This window comes from Megalops cyprinoides, chromosome 1 (assembly GCF_013368585.1).
Source record: "Megalops cyprinoides isolate fMegCyp1 chromosome 1, fMegCyp1.pri, whole genome shotgun sequence".
NCBI lineage: Eukaryota > Metazoa > Chordata > Actinopteri > Elopiformes > Megalopidae > Megalops > Megalops cyprinoides.
In genome coordinates, this window is record NC_050583.1 from 52,979,503 (window position 1) to 53,000,305 (window position 20,803).

Consider the following 20,803-nt stretch of genomic DNA (forward strand, 5'->3'; position numbering starts at 1 on the left):
CTCTTGTCTTTCAAGAAATATGCTTTGTTGTATTAATCTACAATGCATTTAGTTTTCGAGACCTAGAAAACAAATTTCCTCTCGAAGAAAAAAAAACTAGTGGTCGTGTAAAGAGGTACAGCCACTTCCGAGTTCCCCGTCCGCTCGCCCGTGCAGTGTACTGCCTGCTCCGCGCCTGCTAATCCCAGGAGAATGGCTGTTTCTGAATAAAAGACTGGATATGTGTAGGGGGCGAGGCGGGCACATGTGGGTTTGTGTCATTGGTTTGTACGACCCAAGACCCCGCCTTGCTAAAAAAGAGGAAAAAAAAAAGAAAAAAGAAAACACATACACACACACGCACACACACGTACACATGCCCTACCTCTCAATCGGCGAAAGGGATTGAAGAGCATATCTCAAACCAAACCACTCTCTTGTCATCGGGGACGTTTATCACTTCAAAAAAATACACCAGTTATTTTTTTTCCGGCTGCACATTGTAAAACGTTCGACTCTATTCTTTTTTTTTTGCTTTAGCGGAAATTGTTCTGTAGTCTACAGTTGCACAGTTAGCGCTTGGAGGATTAAGTTTTTTTGTCATTTTAATTTAAGGTGGATCGGTTATCCTAAACACAAGATCGGTAGGAAACGATCTCTAAAAAAAGCGGATGATGGTGTTCTTGGGTGCATAAAGTCGCTTCTTAAGGTAGCGATAAACATCGTATATTGAGGTAAGATCTCGTTTAAAATATTTTATAAGGCTGTGGCGTTAACCCAGCGAGCTGATGATTGTATAATTTGTTTCGTGTCCGCTCTGTGTCCATGTGTGCTCGCCTCGCTGCGCCAGGAAGAGGGAAGAAGCGATGAGTGAATTGTATTCCGAAGACATCTTTGGTCACATATAACCTTAGTTCGCTGTCAAAAGAAATGCGATTTCTCCGACGGTTTTGCTTATATTTAGTGTCCCTCCTGGTCGTCTCAACTAGGCAAAACTGATTACATTCGGGGATAGCTAGCCGAAGGGGGAAATCGTGGAGCGAATGAAAAATAATTGCACTATGATATGATGTATAACCACAAGTATTGGCACGCGGAATTGTGCCCCTGTTGGATTCTCTCAGCGATAAAATAATGTCATTCGATTATTTGATCATCTCTGTGACATTGAAAGGAGTTGCTCCGGTAAGCCAAAAGCAACTCTAAAGCATTCTAGCTTCGACTGGCATGGGAAGTGAGTTACCGCGTATGCTGTTGCTTGTGGCTATTTTGTTATTAATAGCTAAGCGCCTCTTCTGTTTATTAAATGATAATGATCAAGCTTTGACGAGTACGTGTTTCTTGTAGCTCTTTGGGCCCGACTATGGGGACGGAATAACGTTTTGAATTAAAAAAAACTTATCTTAACAGAAGACTTAAGCGGCGATAGGGAGAAGAGTTGGATCTTTTTCGTTTTGTTTTGCTCGGTTCTGCGTTGTTTACATAAGTGATGGCTATAGGGTGTACGCTCACAGAAGAGTAGCTACAACTCAGCCTGGTAGGCACAACCTTAACGGCTTTCAGATCCGTTGAATGTTTCGGTTCAGATATGCGGGTGCAATTTTAGGTAAAGATTACCAAAATGCCCTGAATAAAACAGAAATCAAGATGATCGATGGCTAAAGTATATTTTATGTTTCCTTGTGTGGTCAGAGAATAAAATAAATAAAAAACTTTTCAGGTCTTCATTTACATAATTTAGTCCTTGAACTATTGAAGATATTTCGTTCAAGTACCGTATGAGTATGTGCTGTTTTTTGTGTGTTTGGAATTATTGAACGGATTATCCACATGCATGTGGCTAGTCAGCAAAGAAAAGTTGGAATCGTATAAGGGTACAGATAAGTACCACAAATCAGAGCCTTGCTTGTTTTGTCTTGATTGTGTTGTCTTTCTGTGGTCCAGCGACAGCTTGCTCCCTCATTTAGCAAGAGTGGATGAGTAGAAAAGACAATACCATTGGTTTAGCTCCCATCCCCGGGTTTTTTTTTTTTGGCGGCACTGACAGTCAGAACCGACGGCTTTCAATGGGCTACACAGAAAAAAAAAACATTACTAGACGCATCTCTCTCTCTCTCTCTCTCTCTCTCTCTCCCTCTCTGCCTCCTCTACCATTAGTCTTTCGTTCTCTCTCCCCCTCTGTGTGAGTGAAATGACAAATCCGGATTACATTTTTACTTGAACTACGATCGACCCTTTTACCCTTAAGACGTGCATTCACGTGAATCACCATTGGTCATTCTACTGCTGGCTTGTTGTTATACCTATTAAATGCTGAATAATTTTCGAAATAAATTTATAGGCTTAACTTTATCTGTTACACCTTGGAAGTCGTTATTATCGGTGAACTCATCGGAGAAGTACCAGTGCAAAGTCTTGAGAATGAATAACTTTATTTTTGGGCCGATGCCAAACAATAAGATTACTCTGGCTCTGAATATGTATTTCCGCATTCACTTGGACATTATCAGAGCCATATTCTAATCCGGTGTGAGACAGTGTAGTTTCTGCTTCAATACACGTGTCTGCAGTAGATACAGTAGGGACGTATATGAAAAGGGACCTTTGAGTTTTTTGATTGATTGATGTTGGAAAGCTGAATAGAGGACGACCTTGGAAGGAGCCCATTGTGTGTCAGGGGAAGGGAGGGCGGGGAGAGTTAGCCCCGAGGAATAGGGGACTCTACAGATGTGGTGTGCCTGGACATCTGCTCCCTCTTTGGGCATTGTCAAAGAAATATTTAAGATGGTTCACAGCTCAATACAACAAAGGGCCCCTGTCAGAAAACTCCATTAAGCTCATTCAAGTCAGAAGTGCATAAAAAATGTGGAATTCAAAGGAAAAAAATCATGCTCTTCTTGCCCCCAAAGTACATCGTGACTCCCTGTTCTTAAAGTATTTACCCCCTTTTTTTTTTTTTTTTTTTGCCTAGTCAGATGCAGTTACATTTTTGTCAGCGCGCGCTCCGAAAGAAACACAGCCGGTTTTGAGTGTGTAAGCAATACTTCAGTTCACCTGCAGTGGCCGGTTTCCAATTGTTGATGTGCAGTCAAGTCTATCTTCTAAAAAATGTGCCATCAGCCCCCGAATGATGATTATGCTTTAGTGGATGCGTGCGTTTGGCGCCCGGCTCGATGTTGTCGCTTTTAATCGTAACAGGAGGAGAGGGGGTGGGGGGGGGGGGGGGGGGGGGGGGGGTAGGCGAAATGTGAGGTGCTCTGAGAAAGGGGGGGGGGAGGGGGGACGTCCAAGACCTCATTTTGCAGTTTGAAGAGCACATTCTCACATCCGCCACGCACGTTGCCGGGCAGCGCCCCATCACTCAAGGCGATTGGAACGTTTCGGGGGTGGGGGAGACCTCTGTTGGTCTCTGCAATATTTATCGCGATCCATCTTCCAGGGACTTGCACTTGATGGGCGGGTGACTGGCTCCTGCTAAGCTCCCCCCCCACCCCCCCACCCTGGTCACCCCCACCCCCCTGCGTTCGAAAGTTCACTCAGAGACGATTATTGGGAGAGGGGGATTTATCGTGGGTTCGAGGGAGAGACGGGTGGAGGTGTGGCAGGAGCCACACGGCCCTCCCGGCTGCTTGGAACGGGCGGTAAATCCAGGAGACAGGTGCGCTGACGAAATGAGAATATTCCTCCTACCTCCCAACAGCCAGCTTCTCAGCCTCCTTCTCGCATAAATGTAAGAGTCTTTTTTTTCTTTCTTTTTTCCCTCCCTCTTCCCCGAGGCGAAGGCATCGCGTCTCTGAACGGCGGTGCACATGGCAGCTCATATTAGCAGTTTTGATGCGTCGCGGGCAGCGGGTAAATGCGAACCAACAGTTTAATATTTATGGCACTCCCGCTCTGCAGGTGCTCTTGCCGGGAGGGGGCAGAGAGCCACACTCTATCGGGGGCGTGGGGGGGGGGATAGAGACCCAGGGTGTACATCTCTGCGCCCCGTCCCAGCTAATAGAGGGCACACCCTCACAGTAACACAACCAGGCCGGGCCATGGCCAGTAACATCCTCGGGCCCGGTTTGCGGCGAACGAGAGATAGGCTTTCAAAGACTGAAGGCAGGCAAGGCCAAGCTTAGCAGCGATCCTTTACCATTAATGTGAGGGGGTCACTTTGAATATAGGCTTTTAATTGGTCTCTGTAGACCGAGCCTTATATCATTTCATGTTGTTTAAATGCTAATGTTTATTTGGGCATCGGGCCTCGCGGATGAAATGCATGCCGGAGCTCGTTTGAGGCCTGGGCCTGGCGCTTGTTACCGCTGGATTAATAAAAGCGGGAGTGGGGCTTATCGGGGGTGACACGTCCACCAGACGGCCGAGCTGACGCGCGACCGGTACAGACGCTCTGCCCCGCAGGTCAGCCCCCGCTCTGAGCGAATGACGTCCACGGTTTTGAAAGACGGACAGCGGAGGTAGAGCACGGCCAATTATGGCCTCCTCTTTACAATGGGGTGTAGCGTCCGCGAGGACTGCGGTCATTGTTTTTCCTTCAAGGGCACACGCTGCTGTTCCACTCACAGAAGGGGAGACGACTGCGCTGGGAGCAAAACAGCCGCTGGAGGAAGAAGAGGCCTCCGTGACGGGGGAGAGACGTGGGGCTTGACGGTGTGCAGAATTAGGGAGAGCGTTTCCCACTTCAGGCCGACGGATTCGTCCCCACCTCCTCGGCCTTTTCAGCACAGGGGCCGTGGAGAGGAGCCCCCCCCCCCACCCCCCCGCTGATATAGTTCTCTCCCTCTCCCCCAACGCGGTTTTTGTTCGCTCCGGAGCGATACGGAGAGGGAGAGGCGTAATTGCCTAGATGTCTCTTTCAGGGGAGAAAGAGAGAGAGAGAGAGAGAGAGAGGGGAGCATGTAATCAGGTGCAAAGAAAGGATCCCTAATCCCGGCGTGTGAGCCACACAAAGAGACAATGCCGGGGCCCTCAACGGGCGCGATTGAGCGGCCTACGCGGCGCTGAAAGTTTGCCGCATGACGTGCCTGTGTGCAGGGCCTGTTTTCAGCCAGGGGGGAGAGAGAACGCTTATCCGTATCTCCGCGTAGCTGTCTGCTCGCTCACAGGGCAGCAGTGTAGCATGGTGGTAAGGAGCAGGGCTCGTAACAAAAAGGTTGCTGGTTCAAATCCCTGCTGGGGCACTGACACTGTATCCTCAGGCGAGGAACTGAACCCAGAATTGTCTCAGCCAATATCCAGATGTATAAATGGATAACGTAAAAACTGTAACCTATGTAAGTTGCTCTGGATAAGAGTGTCTGCTAAATGCCAGTAATGTATGAGTGCACATGCGGTCAGGGCGCACTTCCCGTGTTTCGGGGAACAAGCGACTACAGAGCCTGCCGGAGCGGTTTAAATACGTGCGGGAGGTGCTACGGACCGTGCCGAACGTGATGAAAAATAACGCCGCCTGGTGTGGAATGTAGCTCCCTTCTTACCTCTTAGGGAACGAGTGTGCGATCAGGCTCTTCTCGGACAAGGCGCACGCCTTGAATGGGCAGAGTCACTCTGTGAGTTGGTACAGTCACTTGGCACTACCGGCGGGTTGCGGAGTGGTGTTGCATCGTGACCCGTATTAGGTCGGGGGCCTGAACAGAGGAGTAGAGGGACAGAGTGCATTGGAAGTCAAGTGGTGGAGCGGCGCGGCAATTACAGATATTAATTATTTTCTTACATCTTAATGCTCCTTTCCTTTAATGCATATTAATTGATGTTCTCCTGAATATGTACTCACATAATCCACCAAGGATTTGTCAAAGGCAAACCACAAAAGCTTTTATTATCAGAAAGAGGGAGTCTTTGGAGGCATAAAAGGTCTGCTCGATTATGAGTGGCATTATGTGGAAGACATAAACGATACAATATTACAATGTATCGTCTTCCCGGGAAAGGAAATTATTAAATTATTAAGCTGTATCACTCACAGTTTTGCAAAATTGTGTCAGGGTGTTCCTTTTGTAATGAAGGGGTGTTATTAGTTTCATGCTTAAGGTGTAGTGAGTCTGTAGTTTGAAGATGTGAAAGATAAGCGTTTCAGCGGGTTTGTGGTCTCACTGCATTTCCTGTTTGACGCATTTTGTCAGAACCCCTGAAGCAAAGGTTTTTCACGTGTTTTTATTGGTGGGGAGGGTGGGAGGGCGGGCGTGGGTTGGGGGGGTTGTGTAAAACAGATACGGTGCATATTTTCAGATTTGGTGTCGTTTCCGATGGAGGCTTGTGTGCAGAATACAGATGCGCCGGTTAGCGTGCCGGTGTGGGGTTGTAAATGAGTGTACGTGGCACGCCGAGCGCGGAGGTTCTGGGAGAGCATCATTAATTCCAATCCCCCTGCCCCCCTTGGATACGAGGAAACGCATGCTGCTAGGCAGAAGAAGGGACCACCTAGTAGCCCGGGAGCCTTATTCGCCGGAGCCAAGCCCCGCCCAGGCCCTGCGAGCCCCCACCCCCCCCCTCCTCATGGTGCCGACTCATGCCAGTTCATCATTTCAATACGTGTAAATCTCCACGTGCTCCTTCCAGCATGGTGTGTTTACCCCCCCCCCCCCCCCCCCCCCCAAAAAAAAAAATAGCACTGTTTGTTTTCCCGGTGTTTTAACGTGTACCATCTTCATAGTGTATTTAATGTCTGAACAAAGGCTACTGAAGGAAGGCCGTTAAATATTTATGAGCGTGAACACTTGGGAAGGAAAAGCGAATGTTAGAGGGAGTGTAACGATAAAGACGGCGATTACACCTCCTTTTTTGGGGGGGGGTGCCCATGAGTTTAAGGTGGAGACATACCCGACCTCATTCCGCGAGGCTTAATTCCTCAGGCTGGAAGGTTGTCTCTCCGCTCAGTGTTAATAAAAACGAAGGAGGGGGGAGGGGGGCCAGGGACACCTACGAGAATCCCTGTCTATTTACCCACCCCGCCCCGCGGTTGAACTTTTGTCCTGTTGAGAGAGAGAGAGAGAGAGAGAGAGAGAGAGAGAGAATGAGGAGTGAATTAATAGCATGCATATGAGCCTCCAGATGTCAGTTGAGACATGTCTCGCAGTGCAATCGCATTGAGGGATTTAATGCATGTCACACATGCCGGTTAACTCACCTCATCGCGTGTTATGCATTTTTCACGTGAACTGCTGCACAGCAACCGCGTTGGTTTCGTGTTGGGTTTTTTTGGTACATGTTACTCATCTTGTGTGAGGCTTGTGTTGAAGGCCGTGTCTCGCGGATTAAAATAGGTGTGGTGGTCGTGTTTGCTCTGATTTCGTGGAAATCAGAATCTCTCAGGGCTGAACTGACTTGATTGAACTGATTTGTGATCTTCCTAAGTCTCATCACCTTATCCCTCCCACTCCCCCCCTCCTTTAGCCTGCCACTTCCCCCAGGCAATGAAAAGCTGTGGTGAGACTCTGGGCTGCGTTTGCTCCATATTCCAGGAGAGATCTGGGCCAGTCGGTCGCGGTGGATCGGGGAGGTCATTTAGGCCGTCACTGATGCAGCCTTTCACGCCCCCCCCCACCCCCCACGGGCCTTGTCCCGTGCCCCGCGCGACATTTTAAAATGTTCGTGCGGGATTAGGGGAAGTCAGGCATGGCGGGGCCGCATGGAATGCTCACACCCCCCTCCCTCCCATGTGCCTCCACTGGAGGAGGGGACAGATGGTCGACCCTCATTGCCATGCTTGTAAACCGCGCCGGAGGAGCGTCAGCGATAGGCTGCGGCTGCACCGTGCGGCCTATGGCGGCGCTTCCCATGCAGTGGTGGGCGATGCGCAGTTTGACACAGGCTGTTGCCATCAGGTATCCGTTGGTGTTGGCTTGCCCACAGCTACGTTCCCTCTGTTTCTCGGGCACAGAGCGCCAATCCTCCGCCCCTAGGACAGTGAGGTCGGACTCGTGTTAAGAGCCGCGAGATCGCTGTGAAAATTCAGCTACCTTTTCTTTTTGTGTCGCGACAGCCGGAGAGCTGGGGAGAGCTTTGAACGACTGCCCTTGTTAAAGGAAACGCCTGCGTGATTTAAGGAGCTAATTATTACCCAGAAGGCCCGGCTGATCCACTGAGCGAACGCAGGTCCCGGTGATCAATGAAGAGGAATCCAGCAAGCCGGCGGGAATGCCAAGCCAGTCCGCGGCGTGTCGGCTGGTGTTGCGGCCAGATAGGTGATGCGACACGCACCCACGCGGCCGTTTTTCGGCATTAATCACTAGCTGGCGGGGGGTTTTCGGAGATTCGTTTTCGTCCGGGCTCCCCCCCGATGTGCTCGCTGCGGATAGATTTTCATGACTGAGTAAACATTAAGCGGGACATAAAGGAAATAAATGAAGATAGCCACAGAAGAAAAACCCCAGAGGTGAAATCAGATAGCGCAAGACTAATTATGAGAGGTGTTTATGGCCCACTCTCTATTAAAAGGAGTCTCTCCCCACTGACGGCTAATGAACGCCCACCTGGCGAAATGGATGTACTGTAGATTTACCTTCCGCTAAATTACAGGTCGTTTTCATCGAAAATGAGCCCTAATTGTTCTCAGCGGCGAGGGGGGTGGGGAGGGGTGGTGGTATGAGGAGTTTGTTCAGAGGAATTTGGCAAGGTGACTGATTTTTTTTTTTTACATCGCTGCATTCGGCCCCCTGAATGTGTCCCAACTGCGTTTTTTCCACGGCTCTTTGTGTTTGTTTAAGCAAAGCCCCTCCTTGCTGAAGTCTTTCTCACCCCCCCACCACCACCTCCCAACTGTCCTCTGCAAAGTGCAGAAATCATATCAGCTGAAAGGCATCAGGTTATATCTGTGAACACTGTATTTGTCCTCAACATTAGAATTTTTGTTTTGTTGCTCTGTATATTTTATCCAAATTTTACAGGGATGTTTCTTTTCTGAAATGGAATGGAGGGAACTGAGAATGCAAAGCAGAGACAGCCCCAGAGTGAGCCAGTCTGGATGCAAATGTGTGTGTGTGTGTGTGTGTTTCGGAAACCACAGACAATGTGCCATCTGCACGCGGCGGGGGCGCCTGAGCGGCACTCGACCGCTGCCGGGGAGAAACCGCGGCATTGTTATTAAATAGCCGCTGCCGCTTGCCGGCTACCGCATTGAAAGCGGAAAGCTGCGGCCGAGGCCCGACACGAGGATCGGGGCTGGGGGGGGGGGGCGGAGGGGGGAGAAGGAGACGCAAGTGCGCCCTTCTGCTAATGCTGACGCGGTGTGCAGGTGAGGCGAAGCGGATCGCCACGGCGACGCGCAAAGTTCTCCCGAATGGAAAGGAAGGGGAGACGAGGGCCCCTCCCCCATCTCTCACTCTATCTCTCCCACTCTCTCTGCCTTTGACTCAGCACACGAAGCACATGGCGGTGGGGGGGGGGGGGGGGGGTCGAGGTCCAGCTCCCCTCTACTCCTCTCCCTTCCGCCAGAGCTGCGATTTAAGAAAGCCAGATTTCTCAAGGCAATTGATACAAAGCCCACCGGATCAATTTTACAGGGGGGAGGCTCGGCGGCTTGCTGATGCTAGGAATAATTACCTGTTTTGAGATAAAAGCCGGGGCCTGTGTTTTGGAGGCAGAGAGCTAATGCCCGTAATGCCTCCTCAGCTGAGCTGCCTTCCAGATTGCTTGCTGTGATTGCTCATTTAAAAAAAAAAAGAAAAGAAAGAAAAAAAGGAAAAAAGGAAAAAGAAAAATAGCTATCGGTGTCTCTCTTTTTTATGTCTCGGGAAACGCTCCTGTTTAATGCGCTGAAAGTGCGGCTGTTCCTCGCGGTTCCTTTATTGGGGGTTTACACCTGGAAAGCGGCGGAGGTGTTTGGTTACGGTTTGTTGTGGAAAATAGCCCGCATGCACTTGAAGCGCTCTGTGGAATGGAGCAAGCGGGGAGCTATAACCGCTGAAAAGGGACGTGCTTCTGTATGCGTTCACTGGATGTTACGTCATTTTGCATATTAATTTTATACAAAATTTGTTACAGATTCTCAAATTTAGAGGTGGCACAAGGGAAAATTCCTGTTCATTTAAGGTGAATGGCTTTGGACTTTTTTTTTTCTTTTTTTGAGGGTTTGGACATACTGTCCGTGTTGTTAACAGGGGGCTAACTCGCGCTGCCATTACTTCCAGCGCGCTGAGCAATCCCAGCATGCCTTCCTGGCGCTGACTCCCCCGTTCGCCCGCGTCTCGGCGGAGGCTCCTTCCTGCAGCTGGCCTCCCACAGACCCGCCTCTCACGGCCGCGGTGCGGGGGGAGGGGAGGGGGCTTAGTGCGGTGCCTCTGTATGTAGCCTACGACGTTAGCCTCTTAACCTTTCCGCGTCTCACCGCGCCGTCACCTCCTCGCAGGGGTGACTTCCCTGGGGCTGTGCCCCGCGGTGGGTTTGGACAGTGTGGCAGTAGGGCATGGGGGGGGTGCACTTACTCCAACCAGAGACTAAACTGAACCGTCTTCAGTTTGAACCATTTTTAATTAGTTACTTTTGTTCTCAATATTCTCAGATTTTGAAAGTATCTGATATCAGAGCCTGAGGATATTCCTTGTATTCCCAGCTCGTTATTAATGCGGTCTGTCTTAAGTTACAATAATAATATTAATTTCTGTCCTGTTTTAAATGACATTTTATTTGACTGTTGATCATTTCTCACTAATATGGCAGCGTCGGCGTTAGTTTACGCTTAAAATTGCATTTGTCATTGGGAGTTGATGCCTTGTGAATTGTTATCTCTCCCAGACACGCGCATCTAAATGCCATTATAGTAATTATAATGATAATTACGAATTTCGGATGTGCCTTACTCCGTGTGTTAAATCCAGTCGCTTTTGCTTGTCAGTTCGCTATCGTGTAACGCGTTTTCACCCAACTTGTAATTTTGCCCTCTTGAGGATTTTGGTATAAGCCTTATCCAGACAAGGAATGTGGCATGATACATCGCCACCTCTCTTGTTCCTGACGGACTTTCGGACCGCAATGGGCCACCGGTTGATGAATTAACTGTGGATGTTGGCAGGTATTGCCTGCAACATTTTTACTTCTCCGGGGGTTGGAACGGGAAGGAAAAGGTTGCTGTCATTGTCTACGAGGGAGTCAAGGTCACATTGCCGTGTGCTTAATGAAGCACCGTGTTTAATTAAGCGGCGTGACAGCAGACGCGCTCTCTCCGCTGTTTGGAGATCGCTCGAACAGAACCGTCGATCTGAAGGATGGAGAGCCGGCCGCCGTGATCGCTGTGCCGCGCTTTTCAGAGGTGTTCGTTGGACAGGTGCCATGTTTGAAACGGTTCTTCTTTCTGTGTTCTTTTTTTTTTGTTCTAGGTTCTGTTCCGAAGCAGAGAAGCTTGTTGGTTGTGCGTGTGCTAGGCAAAGTCATTCCTACGCTGCGCCACATGTTTATCATTTACATTTACATTTATTTATTTAGCAGACGCTTTTATCCAAAGCGACTTACAAAAGTGCATACAGCAAGTATAGCGACAGTACGGGGACAGGATGTGTACAGTTCCATATCATAAGAACGCAATTACATAAGTGAAAGAATTAAATTAAAAAAGAATTAAACCGAATCGATGCAAGGAAGAAGTTACGGAATGTAAAATCTTTTGAGGTTCGAAAGAAAGCATTTGTACAGTAGGCCTACGTGCTTCTGATTCAATTAAAACGGATCAATCGGCACTGTAACTCTTGGCGTTGCGGAGCGCGTTGTTAAAGTAGTTAAATTGGTTCGATCTGATTTGCGTCATATCCATGGGCGCCAGCTTTCAGCGCAAACGCTAATAGCGATCAATTATTCAGAAGAAGCTGGCTGATTTGAATGTATGGCGAGCTGTGGACGGACAGCCCGGTTTGCTGGAGAGATTCTGCCCCGGGATTGTCAGCGCATGGTTCATTGGAAAGACGAGGGCCCTCAGCGTAGCTTTGAACGCTGCGCGCCGTACGAGACTGTCACATGTCAAATTATGAATGGTGACTGAAGACGTTTTTATTTTTTCTTTTTGTCGAGCGCGCTGAATGAAGCTGTTTTTGGTAAACATTGCGTTTATTTTAGGAACAGCGTTTTCCATAATTAAACAAATACTTCGCGGAGCGTTCTCGAGCAGTTCCTCTGATTAATGGCGCAGTTACATAATCCATTACACTAAAATATGAATGCGATGATAATGAGCTCGTGTTGTGCAGCGATTCAGCGTAGTGCTTGTCGGATATTAAGTAAAGCCCCGTTTTACATGACGAGCAAGTTTACGCTACTCCATTTAAAAAGTGCGGCTCTTGTGCGCATATCTCTTCCTGCTGGAAGCACTTCAGCTGTTTAGTGCAGTCATATTTGTAACCTTGTTTTGCTCCTGTTTGTATGTGAGCGATTATGTTGGTCGAGATAGGGGTTTGATATACTGTGTTTTCATTATCTTTCTGTTTGATGTGAATTGCAGGTTTTTTTCCCACAGAATTTTATTGAACAATAGCTGAAAGGAAAAAAAAGTCCCATTCTGTGTAATACCTAGTGTTGTTATGAAGCTGCACAGTTATACAGAGCTGACAGGCGCTCCAGACCCGTTATATTCATGTGTGGTATTGTACATTTGCCCAAGCATGTTTCTTTATTAATAGACTCCACACATTGTCCACTTTGGTTAACACACGTCTAGAACCATGCTTGAGCTCATCAGTCAAGTGCTTTACTTCCTCTGACTTCCTGTTTGTTTTTTTTTTTTGTAACTGTGCAGCTTGTGGCATCAGAGCAGCTGCTAAGATGGACTGCCTGAGCGGTCAATTGAACAATTTCAGAAACACCCTCTGATACGACTTTCCTGACAAAAAAAATTGACCACAAAGAACGCCATCATAGAGAGGCTGCATTGATAGAGCGGTTGTGCGAATTCTTAACAACTCTTGCAAGTGAGAGGCTAACCGCAGAATAGCTGGCCTGCTCACTTTTCTGAATAGGAGGCGCATATCTCCTTTAAGCCCGAGCTTTTGGGTCAGCCAAAAAACACGCGTGTTCAAAATGTCTACGCACTCCCGCGTAGACAATAGGGTGACATTGTTAATGGTGTTGGAATGCAACCCGTGTACTTAAGCCGCATGATATCCTCAACCGTGCAACTCACTGGGACCTGCAACCCCCCCCTCCCCCCCCCCCCCCCCCCCCCCCCAAGGGGCTGTCACTCATAGAATATCTGTCGTTGCTGGTGTGTTAGAGGGGACTGTAATGAGCACACAAAAGGGACACGTCGGGCCGGCCAACGCAGCGAGTGGAAGGTATTAGTCACTAGTATCTCCAGCCTTTGGCATTTGCTGATGAGAAAATCCTTCTTTCCAGAAAACGCCTTAGATTGCATTTGCCCTGGGTTCTGTCTGACTGAGCCCCTTTATACAGGTTGTCACCCTGGTCAGCGGTTGAAGGTGACCCACCCCTCCCTCCTCCCTCCACCTCTGCCTGCCGTGCCGCTACGCACCGCTCCTCTTGCTCCCGTCTCCCTGTTTTGCAGATGTTAGGTGACAGGTGGATGCAGCGAGGTGGGTGGAGCCAAAAGTTGAAATGATGGCGGCAGAGAGCTGCCATCGCTCTCTTAAGGCGGACACACCACTCCAGCACCAGTGTTCTGTTTTGTTATTTCGGGTTTTGGGTTATTTTTTCCCTTTGTTCTTGTTTCAGTTAGTCGTAAGTTCTAGTGGAATATTTTTATTTTCTTTACGGGTTGGAATGGGACCCGGTGCTCTTTGAACGCGCAGCCGCCCATCAGGAACAGTGGGGTGCTCCTGCCGTCCACAGCCCTGGGGTCGCACTGTGGGTAGGTGCGAGGAACCCCTTAACCTCCCTGCCAGGGTTACGGTTTTTCTTTGGTCTGGTTCTGTTTTTCCGTGGTTATGTTTTCTGTTAAATCCACTGCCTTTGAAAGATTTAATAAATATTGGTTTCGTTTGCCTTGCAACAACGTGCTGGGTTTTATTGTATGTTCGGCATTTGCAGTGCAGTTCGTCAGTGCAGCTCTTGGAGGTGTAGAGTACAGGCTGCCAGAGCTTTCACAGGGCAGCACACAGGAGAAAAGGTTGTTTGCCCAGGGAATGCTGGGATGGGGTGGCGGGGTATCAGCGAGGCCGAATCGAGTTCCGTAGCCAGGGTACGGCAGCGTGAGATTAGCCACGGTCGAAAAGCAGCCAGAGAGGCCACTACGGGTGCTTGTATTGCTGGTACCAGGCGGCAGTGCCAAACTGGCAAACATTCTGGGGATCGGTGGGTGGAAGGGCAGGCTTGGTTTGCTGCTGATCGTGCTTCTGTCACCCTGTTTGTGACAACTCCAGGCTAACAACATGCAAGGCACGCCCCTGTCCGCCCCCGTCTGCAGAACCCTGCTTTGGCTGCATGTGCAAGCTGCTCGGCCCACTTCGTCCCGCGACCTACTGCCCGGCGGGAAGGCCTTTTTTTGTACGAGGCATGCTCAGTCGGGCCTTGCTGAACCCTGAAGTGTGCTTCTGGGGTGTCGTAGACGCAGCTCTTAAATGCTCAGAGCTAGCCCCTCCCCTTTAACACTGATGATTGCTATAGGGCCATGGTTTCCCACACTAGCCAACCACAGGATAATGTGAGTGCTATCTGAGACAGTCTCCCATGTCAATCTGGGGAGGTGTTTTAGGTGGAACCTCTTAGGGCACAGAATAAGGGGGAGCAGAATCTTTATTGCAGTTTAGTCAAAGACAATACGCTGTATCAAACTTTAGGCAGCAATGGGGTGTGGTGGTAGGGAGCAAGGCCTGTAACCAACAGGTTGCCAGTTCGATTCCCCACTGTGGCACTGCTGTTGATCCCATGAACAAGGTACTTAACCCAGAATTGCTTCAGTAAAGATCAAGCTGTATAAATGTATGAAACTGTAATCTCTGTTAAGTTGCTCTGGATAAGAGTGTCTGCTAAATGGCAGTAATATAAAGTAATGTAATGTATCACCTCATACATCATTCAGAACACCCAAATCTGAAAATCAATCTATTATTGTGCAGTTGCCTATCATGTTTACCTCCAGATAACCTCAAGATTGCTACAGTAATGTTTATCCACTGCAAGTCTGAATTCTGCTGATGCCTTCTCTATCAATAGGCACAACATTGTGCAAGACCTGTCCATTTTTGATTCTTTGCTGTGTAGGTTTTAAATGCTGCATAAGGAAACAAGTTTACACAAATGCTCAAAACAGAATATATATTGTTTTTTTTTTAAAAGCAAAGGTCTACTTTCCAAAAGCTTTTCTGCAGTTTGCACCCGTAGGCGAGAGTAACGCTTTCCATGCTTTTCTGTTTTTTTTCTTCTCCCGGATCAGGGGGGATCAGAGTGCAGCTGGATCGTTGCAGGAGTGAAGCGGTCAGGGGGTGGTTTATTCAAAAGCATGCAGCCTCTTTATTTTTACCCATCTCTCCCCTGTGTTGTTTCTGAGCAAACAGTATGAAATATTGAGTGGGGTCATTAAAGAATATTAATCCATTCTCTGTTCACAGCAGGCATAAACCCCACCCCCCCACCACCACCACCACCAAGGTAGAGGAATGACCGTGCGGTGATCGCTATGGCAACTTTTCCCTGTGCTTGGACTTTCAGAGATTTGTCAGCTTTAGCTGGTTGTGATCAGCGGTGTCCTTTCTGTTTTTTTTTCCTTCTTAGCAATTTATTGAAAGCTTAAGTTTTCACAGTGAGCAGTATTTATGGTTTGGTGGTATTTGTTTAATACCATTTTTTCATGGGACGACTCTGCTGCATTTTGGGCCGTACTGCTTGTAAATAATAGCAGTCCCTGACGTAGCGGGTACAGAGCTATCGTTAGCGATTTTTTTCCCAAATAAAATGTATACTATGAAACCACTTTCCCATGTAAGCTATCCAACTGCAGGAGACGGAGAGCCTCCCTCTCTTTTCTGCCTGCTTTCGACCTCTCGGTTACAGGCAGTAAGTAAATAATGGCCTATTTTTTGCACGTCTCAGTATGTATGCGAGAGCGCTACGCGTGTTGTCTCTGTCAGAGGGAGCTACCGTTAGCAAGCTCAGCCTGGCACGAAAGCTGTTCAAGCATATGGTTTAAAATATGCATTTTCAAAAACATTTGTGATTTGAACAAAGTAGCATCTGTGTAATACTTTCAACACCATGGTTTTTTTTTTTTTATACGTAGACAAACATGTAGTTGTTTTGCTGAGGGGGAAACTTGAGGGCAGAACTCCTTCCCCGGTAAGGCGTGACAGGACATACTGTAATATAACGATGTTTGTTGTAATGATAAATGCTCACAGGCACTTTTACAGGCATTGCTGTCTCTGCGTGGGGGCTGTGTGTGCTACTGTGCCCAGAACTCTGGCAGGGAGCACAATGAGCTCGAGGTTTCAGAGGGGGCCTCTGGATTTTGGCTGGCTTGGCCCTGTTGTGAAATGTGATCAGTCAGCTCCATTGGAGCCAGGATCGGGTGACGCCGGGGAGAAAAATGCAGAATCTGTGGATGTACCACCCAGGGGCCTGATATCCCCAGGATTGGGGAGGCAGGGCGGAGCCGGGTCCATTTGGAGCGGTGAGCTCAGCTGTCGGTGTGGATGGCCGTTTAACCAATTGCTGCCCACTGCACTGCTTGCTGTAATTGTCCTTTCCACTATTAACAGTAGGCTACACACTCCACTACTCACAGTACCTACTCACTATACCCACTCCACTACACACTGTAACCACTCAACTACTCACTATACCCACTCACTGACCACTCCACTACTCACTGCTTCTATACACTCCTCACTCCACTAGTCACTGTACCCACTCCAATACTCACTGAACCTACACACTGCCCACTACACTACTACCTGTACCCACTCACCACGCAGCACCGATAATCCCCTTACCCAGTTAAATATGTTTTCCACCCATACACCATCCTGTTACATCACTTCCTCCACCCTCTCAGCACTTCCTGTACCCATGTGTTCCTCCACTGCCGGTCATTTGACACGGATTCTAATTATTTGTGTCGTCCAAGGAGACAGCCACAGTGTGTTAAGAGACTCATGACCCGGGGTAGCCACAATACCTTGTTTTAGTGTCCACTCGCAAACCGCAACACAAACCCCTGCGGACATGTGACTTTTTCAGCGTCACTGGGCAAAGTAATCGATTCCCTGCTTTGAGCTTCTGAGCCCCGAGCCTCCGGCTGGCAGAGACCCTGGCCGACGGGCTGTGAAGTCATCTAACACAGACGGAGCTTGAAAGCACTGCAGAAATGATATTTAGTAAAAGTATAAAGTATAAAGAGACAGTAAAATTGCCTCTAATGTTTTTTTCTTTCCTTGGAGATGATTCCAGTCTAAGGAATGATGGCTGTCTTGACAAAAAACATTGTCGGTCGATTTTTGCATGGTGGAATGTGGAATGTTTCAGGCGCTTTCACAATAGTCCTTTATCCCTCATAATGCTCGTGACCTCAAAAGGTTTTTAGCAGAGGGCGAATAATGCTCCTTTTTTTCGTGTGTCGAGCATGCTTGCTTGGGAATCTTTCAAAACTGGCAGGGGAAGCAGCGGATTAAGGCTTATGCTCGCTCCACAGAAGACACGGGCCTTACCCCATCACCACCATCTCCCCCCCCCCCCCCCCCCCCCCCCATGGTTTATGGGGGGAATCTGTGTGGAACAGAGTACTGTATATCACATGGTCCTACTCTGGAATCTGCCGGAGGTGGGATGTTTCTGAGGTCTTTGTTTTCATAGCAAGTGGAGGCCCCTTTTCAGAGACCATCATCAGCGTGACTCCCATATCAAGGACGGTTCAGCAATATAGACATGTTTTAAAAGGTCGTAACCCCAATTGGGTGCGTTCAACATTCAACAACCTGTCTATTTGTTAGCTCATGTGTATTTTATGAAATGACACTGGGTACATCTTCCAAATGGGAAAAAGGGCTTATACTACGCGAGTGTGTTTGAGAGCCTGTATATTCGTTAGCTCGTATGAAATGACCCTCGGTATGTCTTCTGGGAACTAGCTCTTAACCTACTTGAGTGCATCTAGTGTCTGAGAAATTGTATGTTCATTAGCTTGTATGTACAGTACTAGTCAGAAGTTTGGACACACATGAATAAGATAATGGGAAGCATGCATTTTGATCTTTCAGGCATTTAAGACATGCTTAAATGCTTGAAAGTTGTTTCTTAGGCATAAGGTTCACTACTTATGTTTGTCTATGTATGAATTTCATTCAAAAAAATTATTTTTAGAAAATATTTTTTGCCTACTTTAGAAGAATCTAAACCATAAGACAGCTTTGATTTGTTTATCACTTTTTTAGTCACTGCATAATTCTGTTTGTTATTTCATAGTTTTGATATCTTTACTATTAGTCTAAAATATGGAAAATAGGAAAATACAGAAAAAACCCCAAAAACCCTTCTATGAGTAGGTGTGTCCAAACATTGGACAAACTGGTACTGTATTTTGTGAAATGATCCCGGGTACATCTTCTAGGTGGGAAGGACGCAGCTGGTTGAAAGCCGGTGCCTGTGTTCATAGCAGTTTTGCGGTCTCCCTGAGCCAAGCTCAGTCGAGAAGCCACTCTCCATCTGCAATTAATTCTCACAGCTTCTGTGCCCAGTCCCACAGGTTATTATTGTTTCTCTTAAGCAATCTACTGCTGGGAAATTGATTTGTTTGTTCGGTGTGCTTACAGAAATCACTTCATGAAATATGGATAAATGTCACCCAGTCGGTCCCCTGCAACGAGGAGGACAAAATAAGAGATTGGGAGGCGGGGTGGGCTGGGGGGTGGGGTGGCGCCGGCAAGCAGGGCCTTGTGGCTGATATAGCGTAAGAAAAGTTTCTCCCTCTCTCTGTCGCCGGGGGGGGGGTTCCTCAGTGAATTTGTGTGACGGTCGCTTTTTGCCAGTCATTCCTTGAACGGGCGGAGTGCAAGGGCAGGTTTACATAAAAATCACTGGCCCGTTAAGCGAATGCGGTGTAATTAACCTCGCTGGCCCAAAATGAACACCCTCCGAGAGCACTCATTAACCTGTGCCGGAGAGGGGTGGCTGTGGGCTGACACTGAGCTAACCTGTCGACCAGCCAGGAAGAAGCCCGCCGTGCATTAGAAAGAATTCATATGTGTTTCAGTGAAAGGCAACACTGAGTTCCTGAACGGAGCTCCTAGATGAAGGGGCCCCAAAAACATGGTATAAATACATGTTTGTGTGTTTGTGTAATATGGATATGTATATTCTTACCATACTGATTCTTATCACTAGCCGTAGGTAATGTGCTATTGTACACTTTGGTCACAGAGCCTAGTTTCCATCTCTTCAATTTAAAGCCAAGGTCAGCAAGCTGAAGTCACATTAAACCATGTTTTCATCTCTCAAAAACAGCAAATGGATACATCTCTCACTGTGCACTGTGATTGTGCTCCTGGTAAATGAAAGTAGGGAGAAATGGTTGATCTGTTTGAATGTTTGATGTACAGTCAGGGCTGATCTGCAGTCAGTCAGTTGTACGACCCCCTGGCACTCTCTGTCCGCTTCTCCTCCGTTCTGCTGACTTCAAGTCAGTGCAAAGTTCACCGCCGTGGCGCAGGTTTCTCGGAGGGCTGAAGCACAAAGCCCTCATTTCTCACCGCTCCTCAGGGGACTGCTGCTCCGCGAGGCCACCCCTGCTGCCTGGCCCTTTGACAGCGATAGGCCTCCGCTTTAGCGCACCAATCATGGGTCTCCACCGGTTCCCACGGCCCCCGTGAACCTGGCAGATGGAATCGGTTGACGGACAGGAAGTGAGAAAAGCACTCCGATCCTCCGCAGCAGATATTAATCTAGGTCAAATCCTCCCGTCCCACTGAACTCCAGTTATCAAAGGCCCCCGTCTCAGACTCTGGAAACCTCCTCAAAGCTCCATTTTTAGGATATTTCTGCCCCTGGGCAGAAATATAACGGAGCAGGAATACGGCAGTACACCCCGCTAATCAAGTTTGACATACTAGCGGTGATGCGTAGGCAGTCTTGGCGAGGTTAATGTTGTGCTCATATTTCTTATTAAAGTCCTGCCCCTGACATTAAAGTTAGGTTCAACGTACATTTGCTTTTTTGTCCTCCTTTGGTGAGTTAGAATGACCTTTTAAGCATGGGTGAGAGAATGTAAGCATTTAACATTTGAGCGCACGCAGTGCAATGTCACATCATAATGAGGCCTAGCTACTGTGTGTGTGTTTTCAGGCTCGGCCAGGTGACAGATGGTTGACGTTAACTCTAAGACGGATCCTACTTATTATGAATACCACAGTGCTGGGCTATTTTTGTCCGAGATGTAACGGGGTGGCGTGGTGGTGGTGGTGGTGGGGGGGGGGGGGGGGGGGTCTCTCAGCTCCCTCCCATTCTCTGCTGTAATTCGTTGTTATCAAGGAACCACTCGTGTAGCACATGGTTACTAGGTGACAGTTGTTAATTTGAAAGATATGGGTTATTAACATACCGTGTGAGGTTTCTCCGCTCCTCTTCCTCCAGAAAATGGCACTAGGCCTGCATGTAAAGAGGCAGGTACGCACTGGGGCTGCGATGGGTGTGTTATGCTGCTACACGTTTGACCTTCGTAGGTCAGTCTCCTGGACAGAAAGCAGGCCTGTACCTTTTTGACCAGACACTTCCATAACCTATGAGTAGGGGTGGGCAAATCTGAACTTCTTTTCAAGACAAGTGGTTTTTATGGCCACTTTGGCTGCTGAACACGAATCCATCAAGATTTTTGCCTTAAAATGATTTTTTGAACTGGTTCAGTGGATTTTTGAATTGTTTGAATTGTTTGAATTGCTTAATTGTTCTAATTCCTTTA

The 20,803-nt window shown here is 48.1% G+C and overlaps 1 protein-coding gene across 1 annotated transcript in view; it reads left to right on the forward strand.

The window, feature by feature from the left end:
• Positions 1-330: 330 nt before the first annotated feature.
• LOC118773540 (C-terminal-binding protein 2) overlaps positions 331-20,803 on the forward strand; it is a 93,124-nt gene continuing 72,651 nt past the window's right edge. The window contains exon 1 of the mRNA XM_036522542.1: positions 331-713. The gene's annotated coding sequence lies outside the window, so the exon portion shown is untranslated. The remainder of the gene's footprint in view (positions 714-20,803) is intronic.